The following is a 10,576-nucleotide window of genomic DNA, read 5'->3' as shown; positions in this document are numbered from 1 at the left end:
GGCCCTGGGGAGAGCTGGCGTTAGCTTTGCTGGGTCTGTGTAATGGGGAGAGTAGAAAGGTTGGCCAAGTGGGGCAGCTTTTTCCCTTGGGGTTTAATTCTGCTCTTGCCCACGCTCTGGGGTGGGCTTCCTGGGCCTACTAAGGCTTCCTCGGGCAGGGACCTTGGAGCAAAGCAGGCTTTAATGTGGCAGATAGAACTGGTGGAGGAAACCTTGGCATGGGGGAACTGTCCTAAAGCACTATACTGGCTCCTCTACCAGCCTCCTCTTGGCGAGAGGCTGCACGGGGGCTGGGCTGCAGGAGACTGGCCATAGCATTGGAAGGCGGAACATGTATGGCTGCTATGTGCCCTGCTCTCCTCCAATTCGGGAAGAAGGCAGGTAGGGGGCGTGGCTCTGAGGGGCAGACAAAAGGCCCTTCAGGGAAAAAAACCAGGAAACTGTAGGAACCAAGCTGTGATTCGTGGAGCAGGCTGGAGGGGGAGGAGTCAGGCCCTTTAAAACTGGCTCCCTTGCCTACCTCCTTCAGTCTAGCAAGTGAAAGCTGGGTGGAGGAGGCAGCAGCTACTACCTGTCCCAGTGCGATGGAAGGGGGTAAATGCTCTTTTCAGTTGTTGGTGTCATTATGTTTTGGGTTTATTGCCCTGGTAGCAAATAAAAGAGCCTAAAACTGAAGAGCCAAGGCAGAGTTGACCTGAGCTGCTTACTAATGTTAAATTCAGCTGTGTCTGTTCCCAGCCCCACATCCTGAGGGGGGGGGGAGGGGGAATAGGCTGGTGCTTTTGCCCAAAAAATCACATACAATAGTGGATGATCTTGGTAGCACAGGCTGGGTGGGGTTTCCTCACTTGTTTTCTTCCCCCAGAGATAAGGGGGGGGAGTGTCTGGAGTATAGTAGGGAAAGGAAGCCATCTGCTTGCAGTGAGCTGAGGCAGGATCCCAGCCTTTGGGTAGGGGAGTGCCCCTCCCCTAATGGGGGCCCGCTGCTGGAGCCACAAACTGGAGAGGCTGTCAGCAGGAGGTCTGGGAGCTGCTCACCTGGCTCCTGTAGCTTCTGTGAAGCCATATGAGGTGTGGGGGAAAAAGAGGGAGAACAGTACAGAGAACTAGGGCCGGAGGAGAGGGGCACCCGTAAACTGGACAGGGGGGAGGTTTTGCTGGCAGCTGGTTCAGGCTGGTCGTTTTTGCCACTTCTGTGGAGCCCAGGCTGTGGGAAATAATTGAAGGAGGCCTTTGGTCTGACCCAGTATGGCCGTTCTTATGTTTGTTTGTCTCCTAAGTGCCTGGTTCCTTCCCCTGCCAGCTGCCCCAGGGCCAGGCTCTGAAGGCAGATTATAAACTGCCTTAATGCAAGCTCAAAGAGAGCTCTTCCTGTCCATGTCATACTGGAAAGTGCTGGGCCCAGAAGAATAAGATACATATGCACAGGTGCTTGAATCTACCAAATAACAATGCCGTCTGGCTGGTGGTTGCGTGAAGAGAGCAGGGACAGGAGGTTCTGCGGTGTTCTGTCCAAGGAACCAGTTGTAACAAGCCCTTTCTAGACGCGGAGCTCCCTTACTGTATCCTTCCACACACACCCCCCCGCAGTGACCAGTCTAATAAAGTCCACCACATTCTTGGTCCATTTGTACCTGGAAAAATGCAGACAAAACGGGCCATTAGCAGGATCTGGCTTCTCCAGCTCCCCAAATGCAGGATTCTAAGTTACAGCCCAGCTGCTTTTCCGACAATGCTATTACGCTCAAATAAATTCCCTAAAATCTGTTCTCTTGGAGATATTTCCATAACATGTGACATACCAAGCCATTTGTGCTTGTGCTGTGCTCAATCATTTTCATGTTAGGTTTGGAAACGAAAACCTTATGATTAAATAACATTACTAGTAAGCTTATAATTTAAGGTGCTTTGTAACCCTTCTATGTCTCATTGCTTGATTCAAGACAATGTTTTTATGGCATGAGTTTTGGAGAAAACGCATTTGGTGAATGCAAAAAATTCTGTACAGTAGTATGCTTAATTTGCATGTGTGGTTATTATAATTGCGTGAGCAATTCAGTACCTTTTGTAAATAAATTAGGGCTGTCAAGAGATTTAAAAAATTGTGATTAATTGCGTGATTAAAGAATAATAGAATACCATTTATTTAAATATTTTTGGATGTTTTCTACACTTTCAAATATATTGATTTCAATTACAACACAAACTACATAGTGTACAGTGCTCACTTTATATTTGATTACAAATATTTGCACAGTAAAAAAACAAAAAATAGTATTTTTCATTTCACCTAATACAAGTAATGTAGTGCAATCTCTTTATTATGAAAGTAGAACTTAGAAATGTAGAATTATGTACAAAAATAACGGCATTCAAAAATAAAACAATGTAAAAATTTAGAGCCTGCAAGTCCACTCAGTCCTACTTCTTGTTCAGCCAATTGCTCAGACAAACAAGTTTGGTTACATTTGCAGGAGATAATGCAGCCTGCTTCTTGTTTACAATGTCACCTGACAGTGACAACAGGTGTTTGCATGGCACTGTTGTAGCTAGTGTCACAAGATATTTACGTTCCAGATACGCTAAAGATTCATATTTCCCTTCATGCTTCAATCACCCTTCCATAGGACGTGTCCATGCTGATGATGGGTTCTGTCCAATAACGATCCAAAGCAGTGCAGACCAACACATTCATTTTCATCATCTGAGTTAAATGCCACCAGCAGAAGGTTGATTTTCTTTTTTTGTGGTTCAGTTGTGTAGTTTCCACACTGGAGTGTTGCTCTTTTAAGACTTCTGAAAGCATCCTCCACACCTTATCCCCCTCAGATTTTGGAAGGCACTTAAGATTCTTAAACCTTGGGTCGAGTGCTGTAGCTATCTTTAGAAATCTCACATTGGTACCTTCTTTGCGCTTTGTCAAATCTGCAGTGAAAGAGTTCTTAAAACGAACAACATACACTGGGTCATCATCCGAGATTGCTATAACATGAAATATATGGCAGAATGTGGGTAAAACAGCAGAAGACATACTGTTCTTCCCCAGGATTTCATTCACAAATTAAATTAATGCATTTTTTTAAATAAGTGTCATCAGCATATCCTCTGGAATGGTGGCCAAAGCATGAAGGGGTATATGAATGGTTAGCATATTTGGCAGATAATTATCTTGCAGTGTTGGCTACAAAAGTGCCATGTGAACACCTGGTCTCACTTTCAGGTGACATTGTAAACAAGAAGCAGGCAGCATTATGTCTTGTAAATGTAAACAAACGTGTCTGTCTTAGCGATTGGCTGAACAAGAAGTAGGACTGAGTGGACTTGTTGGCTCTAAAGTTTAATATTTTGTTTTTTGAGTGCAGTTATGTAACAAAAGTATCTACATTTGTAAGTTGCACTTAGATTGCACTACAGTACTTGTATGAGGTGAACTGAAAAATACTATTTCTTTATCATTTTACAGTGCAAATATTTGTAATAAAAATAATTTAAAGTGAGCACTGTACACTTTATAGTCTGTGTTATAATTGAAATCAATATATTTGAAAATGTAGAAAAACATCCAAAATATGTAATACATTTCAATTGGTATTCTATTGTTTAAAAGTGTGATTAATCGCGATTAATTTTTTTGAGTTAATTGTGTGAGTAAACTGCGATTAATCAACAGCCCTAAAATAAATACAATCAAGCCCAGACAATACTTTCCTCTCCCACCATCAGCCTCCCTAAAAGCCTGGGTAAACCACTGGCCTTTGTGGGATTCACTGAAACACAACCTACCTGAGGTGGTATTAGTAATGAAGATATTATTTTACTTCACAGGTGTATTGTGTGAATATCCAGAAAGTGCTTTGAGCTCTTCAGGTAGGAGGCCTGAAGGAAGTACAGACTGTTGTTAGTATTACACCACTTAGTTTCAGCCAGATACTTCTATATTGGAAATTAAAATACTCCCCTTTGTCCAGAGAGTGAAAATGACCTGGGGTGTAGCAGGGGTAGGTGCACTTTAAAGGATCCAAAGTGTAAAAATACATAAATCCCACCATAATGCAGAATTGTTTGTGTATTTATAATATTCCACACGGCTGTTACTGTCATTAATGGGTTACTTGGGAGCTGAACTCATTTTCTCCCCATTACAGGCTGTGTAGTTGACACTGCCCGGTTGCAAAATCCTTGCGGTTCTGTAGAGTCACATGGCAGGATTTATAAACTGATGTCCCAAATAAAGAATATTTGTTCTAAAATAGGACCCATGTCCTGGCTGACATGAACAAGATTTCAAATGTCAATAATTATTGTTCATACACTTGTGTCTATCTCTGAGTAGTTATCTTATTTTCTGCTCCTCCAAAGGATTAAAATAAAAAGTAATCTTTTAAACTTTTATGTTCTTTTCTTTTTTCCAGAATAGGAAGCAAATGCTGGCAGCGGTAACATTACTCTGCTTGTGCAGATAAAAATGGCTCCTTCCAGTTAGACAGCTGGTAAGTGACACTAGGATTCCGACACTTGCATTGTTCTATTTTTTGTGCTTTCCTCTATGAAGGTTACATGCTGTCACACTGAAAGCTTTTTGCCTACATGTGCAAGCTCCTACTGCCATGTGATGCCAGGAGATACTGATTGAATGTCAAGGCAACTTTCTGATCACAAATCATGGAGAGTCACTCCAGAGGTAATGCTAGGTCCCATATGGAGGATAAAGGCTTAACTCCAGTTTGAGATTGCTCAGGTGGTCAGGGAAATGATTTGAGCAGTAATGCCAATAGGTGTAGGTAACTGCATGGACCGTTTGAGAGGGGAGATGCCTTTGGTAAGGCCATGCTCCATGTCTAGAAACCACAGATGAACTCCAAGCTGGAAAGTCTTCAGTTTATATTCTGATTGTTACATTTATTCTGCATTGTATGTGTACCCAGGCACACATTAGCATGCATGCATGAACACTGCTAACTCTCAAGGAAAAGTCCTTGCTAACTTTCCCTGTTCTCTTCTGTTGAGTTATTTCACCTCCTTGTGGTCTTGCAATCCATTGTTCTATGTACCGAGTCAAATTCTTGTTCCAGTTATACCAGGATAAATCCAGTGCTCTATAAATCTGCTCTCACTAGAGTTCTGCTGTGATGAAAATCTGAAGAAATGTCATTGATTGCCAGTGGAATTACTTCACATACACACTGGTGCAAGAAAGAGCAGAATCTTTTTGCTTCTCTTTGGTTGTAGTTTCATATCATAGCTACTGTGTTTAAGCAACTGATGTAGGATCCTTCATGGTTTCCTTTAGGAAACCGGAGCTGGTGGGGGAAAAAAAATTGAAAAATTTCAATAAGGAAATGGATATTTTTTCCATACCTTTTGCAATAAAATTTCCCAGTTTTTTGGATCAGCTAAATGGGAAGCCAGGAAAAAAAACATAATTGGGTCTGGGGGGAGTGGCGGGGTAGTTGTTGTCCATGATCTCATTCAACAGCTGGTAATATTCCTTGCCCGGTTTAGACTCTCTCTCCAAATATGTCGGAAAGTACCTTGTATTCTGCCTTGCCTTCAAAGGAGGCGATTGTGTCTAAGTTCTTGTTTAATGAACAGATTTCTACACATGCTGTAGACTTGCCAAATAACACAACTAAAACGAGGAAATCTAAGGTCACCTGGGCTCTTGCTAGGAGTAGTCTGCACATGAACATTAATCTGGAATATGGTGAGGTGTGAATTTAAAGTGGATTAAATATTACTGATTAACTTCATGTGAGGACATGTATTTTGGAATAAGAGTGCCTTATTCTGAATAAGTTTTAAGTGGATTAAACTCATTTAGAATAAGGTATTTTTATTCCAGACTAAGAACAACCACAAATGGAATTAATCAGGGATAACAACCATAGTAGACAAGCCTCTAGTGTAACATACACTGGGAATGTTGTACCCCTTTTGTGCGGGTTCACTGTTAGATAACAGCCTACTACTGCTACATGCTAATGATGCAACTACTCCTTTAGCTCAAATGGTAGAGGTCTATGCTATTGTGCTAAAAATCATATGCTCAAACCCCTGTGAGTATCCCCAGTTTAATTTGAAGGTCAAAGTCCTTTTATAATATCTCAGAATAAATAGTTCCCCTCCAATCTAATTGGATAAACTCGGTTAGAATTTTATAGAAAAACTGCCATCTGGGTGAGAAAAAAAGAAAATAAAAGATGTCAGGCAGCACAATTCATCTTTAGCAATTCAGTTCTGCTTTTGTAAGACACCAGGAGGCCAGAGCTTTTTCTGCATGGCAGGAAGGGACCATTCCATTGAAAAACAAGATCGATATCAGGGCCCTGGATGCTAACCGAGATATTTAAATCACCCGGGAGACCATTTAAATTGAAAATCAGTAACTGAAGCATGAGAGATTGATTTTAAATAATTTTTATGGCTGTGGGCTTCAAGCTGTTGTCAATATTTCTGCATAAATAATAAAATATATTAAAAAGTTAGACATGACTGACAGCATGCCCAGATAAACCTTGGGCTTGGAGCAGTTTCAAGGTGTGGGGAGCAACGCAAATCATGTTGCTGGCAGGTTAAACCACTGCTGCAGGGTGGAGAAAGGTAAACAACCACTGCTGACACACTGTTTATTCTCCAGTGCTGACAGTACTCAACCTCCTTCCTCTCTGGCAGAAACAACAGCAGGGCACTTATAAAAGAAGTGCTGATTTCAAATAAAAAAAGTTATGGACGAAAAAGATGAGATGGGCATTTTTATATCTCAAGCCAAAGTGACATTTGTTGATATCCCGCAGCAAGGATGACACTTCTGTGCTGAGAAAAACAAACCCAACAGCCTGGTATATATCTTCTTAGGCTATAAACAGGTGAAGTCTAGTGGTTAGCGAAGGGGATTGTATGTCGTGGCTCCTGGATTCTATTCCTGGCTCTGTCTCTGCCCTTGGTTGAGTCACATACCTGTGTCCCACTATTGTCTCTGTCTAATGGGGTTGATAATATCCATTGCCCGGTGGCGTTTTGTAGCTCAATTAATCCATGAAGAACTCTGCAAACATCACATGAAAAGGGTCTATGTGAAATGTTTGTCATCCAGGTCTGAGAGGGACGTGTGTAGGCAATTCAGAGAAATCAACGAGCCATTTGTTTAAATTTCTTAGCTGGAAATTCAGAGAGTAGCGTTCCTAACATCAAAGTAAGAAATGTGTCCCACCTAAGGGAAGCTTTGTCTGGCATTCTTGTTAGGCCTTTAGTAGTGAATCAAAGGGCACCACATGGATGCCACTACTTATTTATGATACAAATCAGTTCTAATTTAAATGTTTTACCATTTACCATCTTTCTGATGACAACCATCACTACTTTCACCTTGGCCACGTTGGAGCTCCTCAGAAATAATAAACAGACGTTGGTTGGCACAGATCTGTGTAACATCTATTACCTTGGTCTCTACAATCAAAAGCCATTTATAGTAAATGTGTTTGCTTTGTACTGAATTACTCACAATGCTGCCAAGTACAGCCACACCAGCTGTTAATTAGAGTTTAGCTTTTATGACCGAAAAGTCTGCTCTGTTGTTATGGAAAATGGGACTAAAAAGTCATTTAACCTATTGTGATGTGAAAATAAATGATGACTTGTTGGTTTAATTAAATAGTCTGTTTATCTAGCCGTCAAAGTGTTTGAACATACGCAGGATTATGAACAGCATTTTGCTGGCTTGTTTCCTGTTGTCTGAATGTTGTTTGAAGCGACAGTTACTTACTAAATGGCCCACTGAACTCAACATGAATCTTTCAGCAGAAAGTCCAATGCATCATTTTGCTTCATGTGTGGCACAATGTGTTATAAACACACAACCCAAGCCCCAAAACAAAACCCACCATCCCCCAACCCCCCCACCATCATCCCGCACAACTATTTTTATCACACAGCAAGAGGCATCTGCTTCAATATCTCATTATATTGAACATGGGTGCACATACGCTCCTTTGTCTCTGAACCATTCCCACGAGGCTATTTTGGGGAAGTTCCCATTTATCTATTGCATGGGGGGAGCAACATTAGAATTAATTCCTCAAAGACAAACGTATGGTTCTTCCATCCTGCTCCTTGCAGTGGCGCTTTCCAAAAAGTTCCTTTATGCTGCGATTGAATGTTCCATAATGTTGTTTACATTTTGTGCTTGTGGATATTCTATGAGGGCTCTTCTGATTGAACCAGAGGGCTCTTCTGGTTTTTCATGCAAATCTTTGGCGTGGCAAGACAGGTAGATGGGCTGTCATGAATCCAGCAATTTGGTCTTTGGACATGTTTGGCCGTGCAGCTGCAAATGGGAAAATTTGGCTCATATGTTTGGGTGGAGATTTCACAGATGGGAACAGCCCTCAGAACTACTCTTGGAGGGTATAGGGCAGTGGTTCTCAACCAGGGGTCTGGGGCCCCCTGGGGGGCTGGGAGCAGGTTTCGGGGGGGCTGCCAAACAGGGCCAGCATTAGATTGGCTGAAGCCTGGGGCCCTGAGCCCCGCCACCCAGGGCTGAAGCTGAAGCCTGAGCAGCTTAGCTTCGCGGGACCCTGTGGCGTGGGGCCCAGGCGGTTACCCTGCTTGCTACCCCGTAAGGCCACCCTGGCTTTTATATGTCAAAACTCAGTTGTTGTGGCAGAGGTGGGCCATGGAGTTTTTATAGCATGTTGGGGGAGGGGGCTCAGAGAGAAGAAGGTTGAGAACCCCTGGTATAGGGCAAAGGGGTCTTTAACTGCAGATGATGCAGAAAATCAATGGCAGATCTAGTGTTGCAGAAGGTCATTGAATACGGATCCTCTTGTTTTATAGGAGAGCGAGCCAATAAAAGAGATGTCATTCCGGATACAAAATTCCCTCGCTGTGTTGGGATGCTGAGCAGGAGGCAGTGGGGACTGGGACGCAGTAAATGTGTGGGTTTCCACAGGATGGGCCACGCGCCCGCAACAACACGGGGTGCAAGACTAAAACAAGACTCTTTGCGTCCAATGTCTGAGATTGCTGAAAAGCAGTGCACAAACTCAGTGCCAGCCTGGTCAAGTGACACGCGTTCATTGGTGATTACCCCTTTCCCGAAATGTTCCAAGAGAACGTTCAAGACTTGGGGTTCTTTACTCATTTGTGTTAGAATCCCGCTTGCTGCTACTCCGCTGCCTTCCTCCCCTGGCAGAATATTTCGCCAGTTGCCAATGTCATAGGCAAAATTCCCAGGTCTAAAAGAGCAGGTTGGTCTTCTTACCAGTTGCCTGCAAAAGGCACAAAGCTATCACAATGGTACCCATTGCTATCTGACTTATACTAGAGTCAAAACAGCAGGCCCTACCTCGTTATGGAGAAACATCCTCTGTCAGGGAGGCAATATGATGCCTTATGCAGAGGGTCTGGACTTTGCATCTATAATTCCTATGATCCTATCTAGCTCCTGCTCAGGAATGGTTTCATTCTTGTTTCTCACACCAGAAGTCCCAGTCTTGAGACAATGTCAAGGAAAAGTCTTGTATAAATGCAATTATCTGTTTCTACAGGTTTGTAGCCTTAAAAAAAACAAACGCCTTGTAACACAAACGTTCCATTCAGTAAAATAAATAAAATAACAGCAAAGAGCTGCGTCTATTGTGTCCTACTCTCCAGCTCTCTGTCACTATGGTTGGTCTTGGCAAAATGTGCAGCTCATGGCAAACATCCTCGACACATTCACACAAGGTGCCAACAAGGCCAGCTTCCCTCCATCTTGTTAGCTCCAATTTCTGCCCAGGATGAGAAGGACTTTTGAAAAGGAGACCTGGAGCCAAGCTAATGTACTGTATATGCCTGTTTGTATTTGTAATGGGAAGTTGGCAGTAACAGCAATTACTCTGCAAATGGCAGTTTGCAGAATCTCAGCATTGCAACATTTCCATGGACTGTGGAATTCCGAGAGGAATCTGCCTTTAGCTACGCTGCTATATTTATGCGGCTAAGTTATACATTGACTATCTCTGAAACCAAATAGGGATGCTTTGTGATGATGGTTTATCGACCTTTTTAATGTGACTGGGTGTTGCTGTTCTCTGTTTGCTTTATATTGGAAACTATGTACAAATATGTGCCACGTTCTCTAAAACCAACCTGCCTAGTTTGTACTGACCTTGTGCGGTACAGTCTCTGCTAAAGGAAAGCCAATCACGCCTTGCTGTCTGGAGACAGCCTGCTGCTTCCTCTTTAAATATTCCAGAAAGAGCTGTGGCATGAAGCACATGCATTGTATGCAGAAGTTAGTCTCCAAGAAAGTGCTAAACTTGTCCTGGCTGTTTACTTACGCTTTTGTACTGTTTGTGTAGTTGGAAGTCTTGATCTCATATTTATCTCCTCTTAAAACAGCTACAGTTTATAGTTTAAACACATTAATCATCTCCAAACCTTTAAGTGGAGACATTGGCTTTGTTTGCCTTTTAATTTTTATTTAAAGACGCCCTTCCCAATTCAGAAGGCAAGTGCTTTAAAGGGCATCTAAGGAGCGTCTCCTCAAACAAACTGCGTATAGAGAAGTGTAGTAGCATGCCAAGGTTTCTTTTTG

The 10,576-nt window shown here is 42.5% G+C and overlaps 1 long non-coding RNA gene across 1 annotated transcript; it reads left to right on the top strand.

The window, feature by feature from the left end:
* The first annotated feature begins 536 nt into the window (after positions 1-536).
* Positions 537-9,786, top strand: LOC120373973. The gene is made up of 3 exons (XR_005585833.1): positions 537-594; positions 4,413-4,490; positions 8,833-9,786. It is a non-coding gene; the product is annotated as an uncharacterized LOC120373973 (long non-coding RNA).
* Positions 9,787-10,576: the final 790 nt, after the last annotated feature.

The sequence above is a fragment of the Mauremys reevesii genome, linkage group 10 (genome assembly GCF_016161935.1).
Source record: "Mauremys reevesii isolate NIE-2019 linkage group 10, ASM1616193v1, whole genome shotgun sequence".
Taxonomy (NCBI): domain Eukaryota; kingdom Metazoa; phylum Chordata; order Testudines; family Geoemydidae; genus Mauremys; species Mauremys reevesii.
The sequence above is the reverse complement of the archived record's forward strand: the minus strand, read 5'-3'. Positions and strand labels throughout refer to the sequence as shown.